General features: G+C 43.4%; 1 protein-coding gene across 1 annotated transcript in view; it reads left to right on the plus strand.

Annotated features, from left to right (window-relative positions):
• The first annotated feature begins 288 nt into the window (after nucleotides 1–288).
• The window catches only part of LOC140209696 (synaptic vesicle glycoprotein 2B-like), a 194,625-nt gene continuing 178,901 nt past the window's right edge, over nucleotides 289–16,012 (plus strand). The window contains exon 1 of the mRNA XM_072278089.1: nucleotides 289–404. The gene's annotated coding sequence lies outside the window, so the exon portion shown is untranslated. The remainder of the gene's footprint in view (nucleotides 405–16,012) is intronic.

Consider the following 16,012-nt stretch of genomic DNA (forward strand, 5'->3'; position numbering starts at 1 on the left):
TCCCCACTTTATGCAGGTGCAATCTAGATTGCAGCATTTGGGGCTGTCTGCCCGCGTCGAAGGAGTTAAATGTGAATAAGCCTCTCACTAATATGTGAGTTATGTCAACACGCTTCGATACAGCGTCCTAGATCTCCTATTTATCTTCCCGGATCAGTTGTGGAGCTCGCATCCTCTTTTCCCTGCCCTGCCTCCTCCCCTCGCTCCTCCTCCTCCTCGGCTGTTGCTTGCGGAGGCTGTGGCGAGAGTGACCTAGCAGAGCGGATTCCGCAGTCCGGGACTCGGGTCGCTGGCTGACCTCGCCTGACAAGAGCTTTATTACCATCCCCACTCGACCATTTTTAGTCCGTGCGGCCAAGTCCGTCTGATCCGAAGTGGGAGATGCTGTCATCCTGTTTATTGCGGTGAGTTCGCAGCTGCCTCGGGCTATTTACCACGTATTGTACACTCGAGTTTAATTGGGAGAGATATATACATTTTATTAGGTTTTAAAACAGGACCTCTCTCACTTTAAAACTTAAAGAGTTAGAATAGAGGATGCTAACTTGCTTTATGAAGTGTGCGATTTAGTAGAAAGGTCCAAGAATTTATTTCAGCGGCTGACAATTGTATTCTATGATTGAGTTGGAAAAATAAGCCTGGAGATAAGCGCATAACTATTTGTGGTGTGTTCCTCTGTAGCAATACATTTCAGATTGGCTGAAGACGCCGTATTCCTCACGATAGCGGAGGGTCACTGAGGTTAACTCTGCTCTATTACGCGCAGACTGCAAATAACAGGTGAAGTTCGTGGTGGGAAGCTGTCCTTGGGATTGGATGCAAGACCGTGTGCGGCGGGACCTCAGTCACTGACTGCAGCACAACCCACGCAAGGGGGAACCTCATTCTCTTGCGAGGTCCCCCCCGCCGTTTTCTGCAAGTCAGGGCGCAAATGCTTACCCAGTGCGAAATTGTCGCTTACCGCTTTGGAGAAAGCCGTTCTCCCTTTCTGTGCAGAAGACTGTTCAATGAGCGAGCCAGCATAGCGCAGGAGGATCACAGAACGGTGCGGATGATTTTGTTCCTAATTCATCCCGGCATGAACGTACACTCACTGGCCACTTTATTAGGTACCTTCTGTACCTAATAAAGTGGCTACTGGGTGTCTGTTCGTGGTCTTCTGCTGCTGTAGCCCATTCACTTCAAGGTTCGGCGTGTTGTGCGTTCAGAGATCTCTTCAGCACACCTCTGTTGTAAGGGACGGTTATTTGAGTTATTGTCGCCTTCCCGTAAGTTTTGAACTCGTCTGGACATTCTCCTCTGACCTCTCATTATAAAGGCGTTTTCGCCGACAGAACTGCCGCTCACTGGATGTTTTTTTTTGGTTTTACGCACCATGCCCTGTAAACGCTAAGAGACAGCTGTGCGTGAAAATCCCAGATCCGCGTTTTCTGAAATACTCAAACCACCCCGTCAGGCACCAGCAATCATTCCGGGTCAAAGCCACTTAGATTGCATTTCTTCCCCATTCTGATGTTTGAACTGAACCTTTTGACCATGCCTGCATGCTTTTTTGAAATGAGTTACTGCCAATTGTTTGGTTGATTAGATATTTCTGTTAACTAGCAGGCGTACGTAATAAAGTGGCCACTGTTTGTAGGTGTGGCATTAAAAGGTGATAAAACTGTTTATTTCCTTTAAGGAAGAATATCAATGTTTATTAAAGAGAAACATGCTTAATGTTTCATTGGCTTCTTCACAAATGCTAACTGACCCCCTGAGCTTTTCCTGCATTGTTTTGCTTTTGATAGAGAGCATTTGCAGTATTTGGATTGGGACAAATATTGATTTTCCAGTTTTGCTAATTGGCCCATTGCTTCACCCCACCATCTCCAGTCCTATACACAACCTAACGTGCAATGAAATACTGGAAGTACTCAGCATGTCAGGCAGCATTGTTACTCTGGATTTCCAGCATCTGCAGAATCTCTTGTGTTTATGATGCTATACATAGGCTTCTTACTTACACCAATGAACTGCACTAACAGCATCATCTTGTGCTTAAACATTGGAAATAAAATCGGGAAATGTTGCAAATACACTGCAGTCCAGGCAGCGCCGGTGGAGAGGGAAGCAGCTAATGTTTCAGGTCAACCACCTTTCATGAGTCATTGAGGAATACAGTGTCGAAACAGGCTGTTCAGCTCAACAGGTCCATGTTGACCACAGCATCCTCCCTGTTAGTCCCAGTTGCCTAAATTTGGCCCATAATCCAACAAACCCCTCCCTCTACGTACTGATTTGAATGTTGGAATTGTTCCTGCCTCAACAACTTTCTCTGCCACCTATTCCAGGCACTCACCATCCTCTGGAAATTACCTCTCAGGTCAATTTTAAACCTTTCTCCTCTTCCAGTGAAAGTTCTGTGACATTAACTCTGAGTCCTGCTCCGTAGATGCGTCTGACACTGTGTTCAGTTTCTATATTTATTTTGTGTCTGCTACAGCTGTAGTTTTCTGCTTTTTGATTAGGGTGGCTGCTCATCCAGGCATGGGTACAGCTCTGATATACAAGCAGACCTGGCAGTGGTCCCACAGATGTGTTTATTTATTCATGGGCAAAGCCATTTATTGTCCTCGAACTGAAGGCTTTGCTGGGCCATTTCGGGGAATATTTAAGAGTCCTCAGCATTGCTATGGGATTGCAGGTCACAAAACTCAGATTATTCAAAGTACATTTGTTATCAAAGTACATACAACCTTGAGATTCATCTCCTTAAAGGCAGCCACAAAACAAAGAAATCCAATAGAACCCATTTAAAAAAGAAGGCCATCAAGCACCCAATGTGCAGGAAAAAAAACAAATCATGCAAACAATAAAAGAAAACAAATAGCATTCAGAACTGAAGCTCATGAATGTGATGAAGCTAGTCATCACTGCAGCCTATTCAGGAGAATGTATTTGAAGATAGATATAGAACATATACTGTAGGCTCTCCAATCCATAATGCTGTGCTGAACTTTTAATCCAATCTAAGACAAATCTTACCCTTCTCTCCCACAAAGCCCTTATTTTTCTGTCATCCATGTGCCAGATTGAATATGGGCAGCAGAATTATTTTTGTTTCACTGAAACATGCAGGATTTTGCAAAAAAAAGAACAACATAAGGGCGTAACCTTAAACCCAAAACTTGCAGACTGCCCCAAGTACGTCTCAAACTGTGTTGGTTGTGGATGCAAACAAAACATTTCACTGTGTATTTTGATGTACATGTGACAGATAAAACTAATCTTAAATCTTGAAGCTGGGGTCAGCAGAACGTCAACAACATTGCAGTGTTTTCTTGCCACTGTCATGAAGTGTTAGCCTAGAGTGGGCTGAAATTTTGTCTTGATTCAACTGCTTCCAGGATTCTTTCAAAGATGCACAGGCCCAAGGGTCTGGGTTCTCTGTCTCTGTCTCTCTCCAAGAGAGAGCAGATGGCACGTTAGTGGTATTGTGGATAGTGTAGAAGGTTGCTGTAGATTGCAACTGGACATTGATCAGTTGCAGAGCTGGGCTGAGAAGTGGCAGGTGGAGCTCAATCTGGAAAAGACTGAAGTGATACAGGTTGGAAGGTCGAACAAAGTCAGAATATAAGGTTAATGGCAAGGTTCTTAACCTCAAAGTTGCTGTGCTAGTTGACAGGGTTGTTAGAAAGGTGTATGGTGTGTTGGCCTTCATTAGATGGGGGGATCGAGTTCAAGAATGTGAGGTAATGTTCCAGCTCTGCTTAGACCACACTTGGAATACTGTGTTTGGTTCCGGTCACCTCATTATAGGAAGGATGTGGAAACTTTAGAAAGGGTGTAGGGGAGACTCACGAGGATGCTGACTTGATTGGAGGGCATGTTTTATGAGGATAGGCTGAGCAAGCTGGGGCTTTTCTCTTTGGGGTGTAGGAGGATGAGAAGTGACTTGACAGAGATGTACAAGCTAAGTGGCAGAGATAGAGTGGACCGCCAGCACCTTTTTCTTCAGGGTGGAAAAGGCTAATACAAGGGGTTATAATTTATTAGACATCTGTTAGGGCCAGTAGGTGTACTTGAACAGCTGTTGCCAATACTGCATTAACTTTGTACCTCTGGCATTGTTCAGAGATCTCCGCATGAATGCATTGTCAAGACTGCAGCTGTGTCATGTTGCAGGTGTTGAACCAGGCCACCATCTGAGCCACGCCTAAATATTTGGTGTTGCATTGGGTTTTATGGTGCTGCATCAGCGCTGTTTTCAGACCTATGCCACTTGGCCAGTGATGCAGTGACCTGAGGATTTGGTAATCCTGAGGGAAATAGGTTAAAAATTGCACCGGGGTTCAGGGAGCTGAAATGTAATTAATTACATAATTCTGTAATTAAAAACTAGCACCAGTAATATTAGCAGTGAAATAATATCAGCACTGGAGGAAGTCTGAAAGAGATACTCTAAGGGAGTCATAAACACAAAAGGTTCTGTGGATGTTGGAAATCCAGAGCAGCACACACTGAAGGAACTCAGCAGGTCAGGCAGCATCTATGGAGAGGAATAAACAATTGATGTTTTGGGTTGAGACACTTCAGCAGGACTGGAAAGGAAGGGGGAAGATGCCAGAATATGAAGATGGGGGAAGGGGAAGTAGTACAAGTTGGAAGACAGTAGGTGAAGCCAGATGTGGTGGAAGTTAGGTAGACGGGGGAGGGTGATGAAGTGAGAAGATGGGAGGTGATAGGTGGAAGGGCTGAAGAAGAAGGAATCTGATAGGAGAGTGGACCACAGGAGAAAGCGAAGGAGGCATCTGAGGGAGACGATAGGCAGTTGAGGAGAAGAGAAAAGATGAGTGGAGAGCCACAATGGGCAGCGAAAAAAGAGAGAAGGGGGAAGGATATGAAATTATGTTGGAGGCTACCCTGAGGGAAGGGGGGGGGGTTGCTCCTCCACCCTGAGGGTGTAACATCGTGGCAGTAGAAGATGCCGTAGACTGACATGTCGGAACGGGAATAGGAGGGGAATTAAAATGATTGGCCACCAGGAAATCCTGCGTGTTGCATATGGAGCGAAGGTGCTCAACAAATCTGATATCATTCTCTCTCCCTGATCTCTCGTGTCCTGCTGACTTGTCAGTGTTTCAGGATTAGCAGTGGCAGAGGAGACCATGGGGGGACCTGAAGATTTTGAGAGCTCTCCAGTCTGTTCTGCTTGATCCACCAGCAGCGAATTGTGGAGAACAGTTGCAGGTCTAAACTGCTTCTCAACTGGTGGGGAATGACAGTAGGAAGGAATTGGAAGTTGTACAGAATAATCCAGAGAAAAGCATAAAAAAATCTTTCAAAAATGCTTCCTTAGGGAAAACTCCTGCAAATGTGTAATCAAGGATTGTGTCATTAATCAAAAGCTGACTATTCCTAGAAGCTGGCAAGAAAAAAGTGCCTGGTTAAGCAGTAATAAAATATGGCTATCATCTCTCCAGAGGAAACCAGTTACTTTCACATGAAAGGCATCAATAGTACCTTTCAAGAATGTTAAAGTGGCCTAGAGCATAAACGTGTACTCTGGTATAATGCCTCCGGAATTAAGGTAGTATAATCAAAATGCATATCGACAGTAATGTGTTTCAGATTATTGTACCCAGTAGATAAAAACACAGGATCTCATTGCAAGTAATAGATTTCATGCTAAACCATCAATGCCAATTTCCTTTAATGTGTTGGAGAACAAATAAAAGAAAGCTTGTATTTATGTACTGCTTTTCACAATGTATTGATCTCCTGAAGTATACTCCAAGCAAGTGATGTAATATTTGGAACCGTGCTAGGAAATACAGCAGTCAATTTGTGCAAGCCATGCTCCCATAACCAGCAATCTGATAATAACCAGATAAGATGCACTTGTGGTGTTGATTGATTGATAAAGCTGGGTAGTAGGCCAGGGGCAATGCATTTGCTGTTATTCAAAGTAATGGCATGGGACTTGGGTTGCCCTGAGAAAGCAGACAACTTGAGAGTGATGAGGATAGGGCAGTGGTTGTTGTCTGCACAGATTTTAGTAAGGCATTTGACAAAGTCCCTCATGGGAGGCTAATCCAGAAGATTAAGATGCATGGGGTCTGCATTGAATTGGCTGTTTGGATTCAGAACTGGTTTGCGCATAGAAGACAGAGGGTAATGGGTGAAGGGATTTATTCGAGCTGGAGGTCTGTAATTAGTGGCATTTTGCAGGGATCTGTGCTGGGACCTCTGCTGTTTGTGATGTATATAAATGACCTGGATGAAAATGTAGATAAGTGGGTTAGTAAGTTTGTGGAAGATACCAAGATTGGTGAAGTTGTGGATGGTGTAGGAGACGGGTAAAGAATACAGCACAATATATAAACGTTTGTAGATCAGTTGCAGATATGGGCACAGAAATGCCAGACGAAGTTTAATCCAGATAAATATGTGTTGCCCCTTGCTAGGGAAAATGCAAGGAGATGGTACACCGTTAAGGGCAAGATCCTTAACAGTGTTGCTGAGCAGAGAGATCTTGGGATCCAAGAAGGGACAGAGTCGTCTCTATTTCCTGAGGAGACTGAGGTCCTTTAACATCTGCCGGACGGTGCTGAGGGTGTTCTACTAGTCTGTGGTGGCCAGTGCGATCATGTTTGCTGTTGTGTGCTGGGGCAGCAGGCTGAGGGTAGCAGACACCAACAGAATCAACAAACTCATTCGTAAGGCCAGTGATGTTGTAGGGATGGAACTGGACTCTCTCACGGTGGTGTCTGAAAAGAGGATGCTATCTAAGTTGCATGCCATCTTGGACGATGTCTCCCATCCACTACATAATGTACTGGGTGGGCACAGGAGTACATTCAACCAGAGACTCATTCCACCGAGATGCAACACTGAACGTCATAGGAAGTCATTCCTTCCTGTGGCCATCAAACTTTACAACTCCTCCCTTGGAGGATCAGACATCCTGAGCCAATAGGCTAGTCCTGGACTTATTTCATAATTTACTGGCATAATTTACATATTACTATTTAACTATTTATGGTTCTATTACTATCTATTATTTATGGTGCAACTGTAACAAAAACCAATTTCCCCCGGGATCAATAAAGTATGACTATGACTAAGTTCATAGCTCCTTGAAAGTAGCTACACAGATCGATAAGGTGGTTAAGAAGGCTTATGGAATGCTTGCTTTTATTAGTCGAGGTACTGAGTTCAAAAGTCAAGAGGTCGTGTTGCAACTTTACAAAGCTTTGGTTAGGCCACATCTGGATTAGTACACAACAGTTCTGGTTGCCCCAGAATAGGAAAGATGTTGAGGCTTTGGAGAGAGTGCAGAAGAGGTTAACCAGGATGCTGCCTGGTTTAGAGGGCATGTGCCATCACGAGAGATTGGATAAACTTGATTTGCTTTCTCTGGAGCAGTGGATGCTGAGGGGAGATCTGACGGAAACTTATAAGATAATGAGAGGCATAGATGGAGTAGACAGGGAGTATCTGTTTCCCAGGGTTGAAATGTCTAATACCAGAGGGCATGCATTGAAGGTGAGGGGGTGGGTTCAGAGGGGATGTGAGGGGTCAGTTTTTTTTACTCAGAGAGTGGTGGATGCCTGGAATGTGCTGCCTGGTATGGTGGTAGAGGCAAATACATTAGAGGCTTTTAAGAGATAGCCACATGGATGTAAGGAAGATGGAGGGATATGGACATTGTCTACGTAGAAGGGATTAAAGTTTGGGTGATCTTTAATTTGTTTTTTTTAGCTGGTTTGGCACAACATTGTGTGCTGAAGGTCCTGTTCCTGTGCTGTACTGTTCTATGTTTAGATTACATCTGTTTGCTGGTGCAGAATTAGCCACATGGTGTCAGCCCACAACCTAAGAGATGAAGAAGAATATGAAGAAGACAACATCAGGCAGGAAATAGTGATCAGCTTGTATCTTCAAAGCCTGTTATTTGAAGAACTGTTTGGAGAAGGTTGTCAGTGGTTTGTAGACAAACCACAGGGAGCAGGAGATGGCTAGAAAGAAGGACGAGATAGATCATCTGGTTAAGTGGAGTGGCAACAAAAAGCTTCCACTCAACATCAGTAAGACTACAGAGTTGATTGTGGACTTCAGAAAGACTAAAACGAAGGAACACACACCAGTCCTCATTGTGGGATCAGAAGTGGAAAGAGAGAGCAATTTCAAATTCCTGGGTGTCAACATTTCTACTGATCTGTCCTGGGCCCAATATATAAATATGGTTACAAAGAAGGCATAGCGATGGCTATGTTTCATTTGGACTTTGAGGAGATTTTGTATGTTACCAAAGGTACTTGCAAATTTCTACAGGTGTATCATGGAGAGCATTCTAACTGGCTGCCTTCCCATCCGGTATGGGGTGGGGGACACTACACAGAATCGAAATAATCTCCAGGAAGTTGTAAACTCAGTCAGGTCCATCTGGGCACTGGCCTCCCTAACATCCAGGTATCTTCGAGGACCAATGCTCCAAAAAGGCAGTATCCTCATTAAGGACCCCCATCACACAGGACATGCCCTACCATCAGGGAGGAGGTACAGGAGGGTGAAGGCACGCACTCAATGATTCAGGAATATCTTCTTCCCCTCTACCATCAGATATTGAATCCATGAACACTAACTCACTACGTTTTCCCCCCTTTTGCACTATTTAGTTATCTCTTTAAATATACTGTATATATACTTGCTGTAATTTAGTTATGTTTTGCAATGTAGACCATAAGACATAGGAGCAGAATTAGGCCATTCGTCCCATTGAGTCTGCTCCACCATTCAATCATGGCTGATCCTTTTTTCCTTCTCCTCCTCAGCCCCAGTTCCCGGCCTTCTCCCTGTAACCTTTGATGCCATGTCCAATCAAGAACCTATCAAGCTCTGCCTTAAATACACCCAACAACCTGGCCTCCACAACTGCAGGTGGCAACAAAGTCCACAAGTTCACCATCCTTTGGCTAAAGAATCACTGTTTTGAAATGGCGCCCCTCTATCCTGAGGCTGTGGCCTCTTGTCCTAGACTCTCCCACCATGGGAAACATCCTTTCCACATCTACTCTGTCTTGGCCTTTCAACATTTGAAAGGTTTCAATGAGATCCCCCCCTCATCCTTCTGAATTCCAGCGAGTGCAGACCCAGAGCCATCACATGTTTGTCCTATGATAACCTTTTCACTTCTGGGATCATCCTTGTGAACCTCCTCTGGACCCTCCCCAACGCCGGCACATCCTTTCGAAGATCAGGGGCCCAAAACTGTTCACAATACTCAAGGTGAGGCCTCACCAGTGCCTTATAGAGCCTCGGTATCACATCCAATGTACTGCTGTGGCATAACAAATTTCATAATGCATGCCAGTGATATTAAACCTGATTCTGAAGATTAATAAAAACAGTGAGTGTCAGAAATACTCAGTAGGTCAGGCGGCATCCAATGGAAGAGAAATGGAGTTTTACCTTTTCCATATGTCACCTCTCAGTTTCTCACTTCATCCCACCTCCCTTCCCTCTCACATGGCTTCATCTATCACCTCTACTTTGCACTTTATACCCGCTTCCCCCCACACTCTGATTCTGGATTCTTCCCCACCCCCCTTTTCCAGTTCTGATGAAGGATCTCAGGCTGAAATATCAACAATTTATTCCCCTCCATGGATGCTGCCTGACCTGCTGAGTTCCTCCAGCATTTTGTGTGTGTTACTCTAGATTTCCAGTATCTGTAGAATCTCTTGCGTTAACAGTTTCAGGTCAAGAACCCTTCAACAGAGCTGGGAAGGAGAGAATAGAAGCTGGGAAAGGTCAGGGAGGGGAGACAATCTCTGATAAAGCCAAAACCAGGATGACCATGGTGATAAACTGTAAACAAGGTCATCTGTGCAATGAGTGAATGGGAACAGGTAGAGAACATAGAAGCTTGATTTCAGTAGCACATGAAAAATATATTTACATTTAAAAGATTATTGGATTTTGGGTGTAAGAATATTCTTTTCAAAGGCTTTTCCTGATATTCATTTGTTTCTCATTTCACATCAGTTTAGAGCAGATTTTCAATGTTATCTCTCTTCAATAAATGCAGGCAGATTGCACTTTGGATTTGAGTGGCGATTTGGATGGAAACTTCCATCAAAATTTGGATGGGTTTGGGCAGTGATTTTTTTTTATGCCCATTTCACATGGCATTCACCAAATGTAAAATCTGACATCCATAATATATTAATAATTATAATATATTATCATATCAAAAAATAGCAAGTTCTCAGACTTCAATTTCTTTATTAAAATGTATTGAAATTACATTAAAACGAGTTAATAGAATATTTACGAACTGTGTTGTAGTATAATAGGGGAGTCTAGGACCAGAGGGCACAACCTCAGAATAGAAAGATGTCCCTTTAGAACAAAGAAGAGGAGAAATTTCTTTAGACAGAAGATGGTGAATCTATGGAATTCATTGCCACAAATGCCTGCGGAGGCCAACTCGTTAGGTTGTTGATTAGTAAGGTCACCAAAGTTCATGGGGAGAATGGGGTTGAGAGGGATAATAAAACAGCCATAACTGAAGGGATGTGCAAACTCAATGGGCTGAATGGCCTAATTTTTCTCCTTCGTCTTATAATCATATGATAATTAGAAACTTAAGATTATATTCAAAAACTTCTAGAAAGTATTCTTCTGTATCTTTATGGCCAGAATTTTAAGACTCTCCTCACAGGCCTGTAAACAATATCTTGATGAATAAATCAATTTAGGAACACGTCAAATCAAGTTTATTGGTCACATGGTGAGGTAGAGGTACAATGCAGCAGCATCACAGTGTAGTATATTCAAAAAGTACACAGAGCCTCTGCTTTACACAATAGTGAAGAAACCAATTGTGTAAAACAAGACATTATAGTAATAAACACAATTAGAAACAAGTCCATGGTAGTGCAAGAAGTGATTTGCAGCGTTCTGTTGTTGAGGTAGAATTAAGGTTTTGCAGGTTGCTTCAAGAGCCTGATGCTTATCAAAGTGGAACTGTTCCTGAGCCTGGTGGTGTGGGACTTCAGGCTTCCATGTCTCTGGCCCATCAGTAGCAGCAAGAAGGGGCATGACCCAGATGGTGCGGACCTTTGATAGATGCTGCATTTTTGAGGCAGAGACTCGTGATGCTTTTAGTTAGATCCAACTTTTGAGACTATGTTTTATTAACAAATCAGAAGATTACAGTAGCTATCTTTGGTTTCGGTGATTTTGGGGAAGTATGACTAGATTTAAAAAAAATAGTACGTCCAGCAGTTCCTGCTCATAAACACACAAGATTCTGCAGATGCTGGAAATCCAGAAGAACACACACAAAATATTTGAAGAACTCAGCAGGTCAGGCAACATCTATGGACATAAATAAAGAGTCTGATGAAGGGTCCCTGGCCCCTAAAATCAACTCCTTATTCCTTTCCATACATGCTGCCTGACCTGCTGAGTTCCTCCAGCATTTTGTGCTTGTTCCTGCTCATTACCCTTTTGAAACTAAGGTCTATCCCAGTCAGTTGCTAAATCGTTGTAAGATTGTAATTTGTTGGTTCAAAATAACCCATCGGTTGATGTTGAAAATTGCACAGTTGTGGGATTTTTTTTTCCCCATTTCAGCATACTGTATTGAGTCTGTGTGCAGTTCTGTCCTTTGCATCATCCCTTACTCCCAGGCATCCCACCTCTCCCATAAGTTCCTGGAGTCTCCTGCAAATTGATGGTGCTACCTCCCTGAAATGAGATTTTGCAGGGTGGGATGTCTGTACTCCCATATGTTCATACATTGCTTATCCCACTTGCACTTTGTTTTACTTGCACGTGTCCTCCTGTGCATTTCAGAAATGTCAAAAGCATGGACTACTGTGATTAGTAACTCCAATCCCTCTGTTCTGAATTTTGCAGTAATCCTGAACCTGTTGCTATTTCCTTTTGCTATGCTGTGAGTCTGCCAACGACTTCAAAGATTCAAGATTCGACAATTCAAAGTGCATTTATTATCAAAAAATACGTACATTATCCAACTTTGAGATTTGCTTGCCTACAGGCAGTTGCAAAACAAGGAACACAAAAGAACCCAATTTAAAAAAAAAGACCAACCCCCCCAGTGCCCACAGAGAAAGGGAGAAAAAACACAAATCAAATCATGCAACTGATGGAAATGAACAATGGCAATAGCATTCCAAACCAAATTGAGTCCTTCGATCCAAATCCCTGGAGCAGTCCCGAGTAGGCCCAAAGCCTCAGTATTCAGTTCATCATATTAGTGGGGCAAATCACTGCAAAGTTCACAGACACGAAGCACAGCAACTGGGGGCAGCCTCACAGCCTTACCGTTGTGGAGAGAGGAGCCCTCAGACTACCAAACCCTCACTAATTTTCATAGAAGCACCGTAGAAAGCATTCTTCTAGGGTGCATCACAACCTGGTATGGAAGTTGTCCTGTCTAAGACCAAAAGAAGCTGCAGAAGATTGTGAACGTGGCTCAGCACATCACACAAACCAATCTTCCGTCCGTGGACTCACTTTACACTGCACGCTGTCGGAGCATTGCTGCCAGGATAATCAAGGACACGACCCACCCAGCCAACACTCTTCGTCCCTCTTCCCTCCGGGAGAAGGCTCAGGAGCTTGAAGACTCGTACGGCCAGATTTGGGAACAGCTTCTTTCCAACTGTGATAAGACTGCTGAACGGATCCTGACCCGGATCTGGGCCATACCCTCCAAATATCCAGATCTGCCTCTTGGTTTTTTTTGCACTACCTTACTTCCCATTTTTCTATTTTCTATTTATGATTTATATTTAAAATTTTTAGTATTTACTAATTTTAACTTTTTAATATTTTTAATATTTGTAATTCAGGGAGTGGGAAGCGCAGAATCTAATATCGCTGTGATGATTGTTCTAGTACCAATTGTTTGGCGACAATAAAGTATAAAGTATAAAGTATCTGGGCCAGCGTTTAAATTGTCTGACCCTTGCACTAAGACCTGGCTTCACCGTGGCAAATTGCTCTGGGCCTAGATTTTGCTGCCGAAGGAGCCGTTCTTGACCTCTCCATATCAGCTTGGAACAATCCACCCTCACACCCAGGCCAGCTGGACAGGCATCAGAACTCCTCTGTCCTGTCTTCTCCCCTCCAGGTTGTTCACCCCAACCAGCATGGCTCCAACTCTAAGTGCATAGATTTTGCAGTGTACCAGCAGGGCACAAATCGCGAATTTGCTCTGCCTTCACTCATCTTTTCATTGTTTGTGGTGATAGCTTACCACAATTTACAACAAAACAAGCATTATTAATAATGTTTTAAGGTTGAAATCCCAAAGCTGCTGTCGGCAATCCATCCCTCCTCCAAGGTTATGCTTTTCCAACCAAGGGAACTCATTTGAGCTGATGTGAATTAAGCGATCCGTAAATTAGTCGCACTGGAAAACACCCTGAAAATATTTTGCTTCAATAAATTTGTAATGGTTTCCTAAAACGTAATTACTGCTTAACAAACTATATGTACCTAACAAAACAAGTATATCCATGTCTTGCATCTAATGAATTTTACAAAATATAAGAAACTTTCCAGTTTTATTTTCAGATACCTTTTGCTTATAATATGTAAGCTTCTATCTTAACCATATGTGAATGTATGAAATGTTACTTTGGAGGGTTAACTGAAATGGTGCTCCTTTGCAGTCTGAGATTTCATTAGTGAAGTTGGATGGTTCTGCCAGTTTCATGATTTGACAAATAATACAGTACACACAAAATTATGGAGGAACTCAGCAAGTCATGCTATGTGGGGGAGGGATAAACAGTCAATCTTTCAGACTGAGATCCTTTATCAGGACTGGAAAGGAAGGGGGAAGAAGCCAGAATGTGGTAGGCCGGGGGGAAGGAGCATACCTGGCAGGTGATAGGTGAAACCAGGTGAGGGGATGGTAGGTGGGTAGGGAAGTGGGGATGAAGTAAGAAGCTGGAAGAGGTAAGGGACTGAAGAAGGTACAGGTCAGTGGACCATGGAGGAACAGGAAGGAGGAGGGGAAGAGGAAGGAGATGAGAGGGGGAGCAGAATGGAGAAGAGAGAAAGAGAAATGGAGGCCAGAGTGAGAAGTTACTGGACTGAAAAAATTGATGTTTGTACCATCAGGTTAGAGGCTACCCAGATGGATTATGAGGTGTTGTACCTGCCAGCCATCCAGCTTCCCCTTCACTTGGTCCCACCTATCACCTGCCTGCCTGTACTCCTACTCCTCTCCCACTTTCCCATTCTCGCTTTTCCCTTTCCAGCCCTGATGAAGGGTCTCCCCTGGAAACATTGACTGCTTCTCCGCCTCCACAGATGCTACCTGACTGCTGAGCTCCTCCAGTATTTTCTGTGCGTTGCTCTGGATTTCCAGCATCTGCAGAATCTCTTATATTGATCATATCACAGCGTCCAAATGAACTAATGTCAGGTAGCATCACAGGATTCAGAGAAAGAGAAACATTCTGTTGGAAGAACTCAGTGGGTCAAGCAATATCTGTGGGAGGAAATTGAATTGTTAATGTTTACAGTTGAAACCCTGAATTAGGAGGGAGAAAGAGAAATCCCTGTCAGAGAATTAAATGATTCTGGGTCATTATTTGCTTTGTGTACATCATTATTACCCTACCAGACCTTAGAGTTTAAAATTCACTGTGATTAATGTTGTGAATTTACAGCCATTGCTTGAAATGTCAAAAATCAATAATGAAAGTACCTCAGACCATAAGACATAGGAATAGAATTAATCCATTGGGCCCATTGAGTCTGCTCCACCATTTGAGAAAAGCTGATTTATTTTCCCTCTTAACCCCATTCCGCCCCCTTACCTTTGCCCTATCAATCTCTGCTTTCAATATACCCAATCACTTGATCTCCACGGCCACTTGTGACAATGGATTCCACAGATTCACCACCCTCTGGCTAAAGAAATGCCTCTTCATTCCTAGTCTAAATGGACGTCCTTCTATTCTGAGACTGTTCCCTTTGGTCCTAGACTCCCCCACCACAGGAAACATCTTCTCTATATCCACTCCACCCAGGCCTTTCTATATTTGATAGATTTCAATGAGATCCCCTCCTCATTCTTCTAAACTCCAGTAAGTACAGGCCCAGAGCTATCAAGTGCTCCTCATACTTTAACACCTTCATTCCCAGGATCATTCTTATGAACCTCCTTTAGACTCTCTTATATAGTTTGCTTGTTGTTAATGATGTGTTCCTTTGTTCTTTGAGCCATGTCATGTGATGTGGGTGATCGTGGTCTATCCCTGACCATGATTGTTCATGGCAAATTTTTCTACAGAAATGGTTTGCCATTGCCGCCTTTTTGGCAGTGTCTTTACAAGAAGGGTGACCCCAGCCATTATCAATACGCTTCAGAGACTGTCTGCCTGGCGTCAGTGGTTGCATCACCAGGTCATGTGATATGCACTGGCTGCTCATATGAACATTAACCACCAGCTTCTATGACTTCATGTGACTTGATTGGGGAGGGGAGGTGCTAAACAGGTGATACGCCTTGTCCAAGGGTGACCTGCAGGCTAGCGGAGGGAAGGAGCACCTTACAACTCCTTTGATAGAGGCGTATCTCTACCCCAACACCCCGAATGATGTATTACTAGACCATATTACTGCATGCAGGAAATCAATTTGATAAATAAAGATAAGCTCTCTGTTTGGAGTTTGAATGTTTTCCCTGAGAATGCAGGGGTCTTTCCCAGTGCTATGGTCCTCCCTACATCCTGTAGATCTGGAGGTCGGTAGATTAATTGACCAATGCCCCTGCGTGTAGGTGAGAGGTTAAACTTAATGGATGGTAGTTGATAGGAATGTCAGGAAAATTAAATGAGATTAGTATAGGATGTGTGTGAAGGGCAAATTAGTAAATGTTTGGTTAACAAAAATCCAATGAACCATAGCGCCTGTTTCTGTGATGTATGATTCTAAATCTGGAAGCAATAATTCCCAGTCAGTAGCCTGTACT

Source organism: Mobula birostris, chromosome 14 (assembly GCF_030028105.1).
Source record: "Mobula birostris isolate sMobBir1 chromosome 14, sMobBir1.hap1, whole genome shotgun sequence".
Taxonomy (NCBI): Eukaryota; Metazoa; Chordata; class Chondrichthyes; order Myliobatiformes; family Myliobatidae; genus Mobula; species Mobula birostris.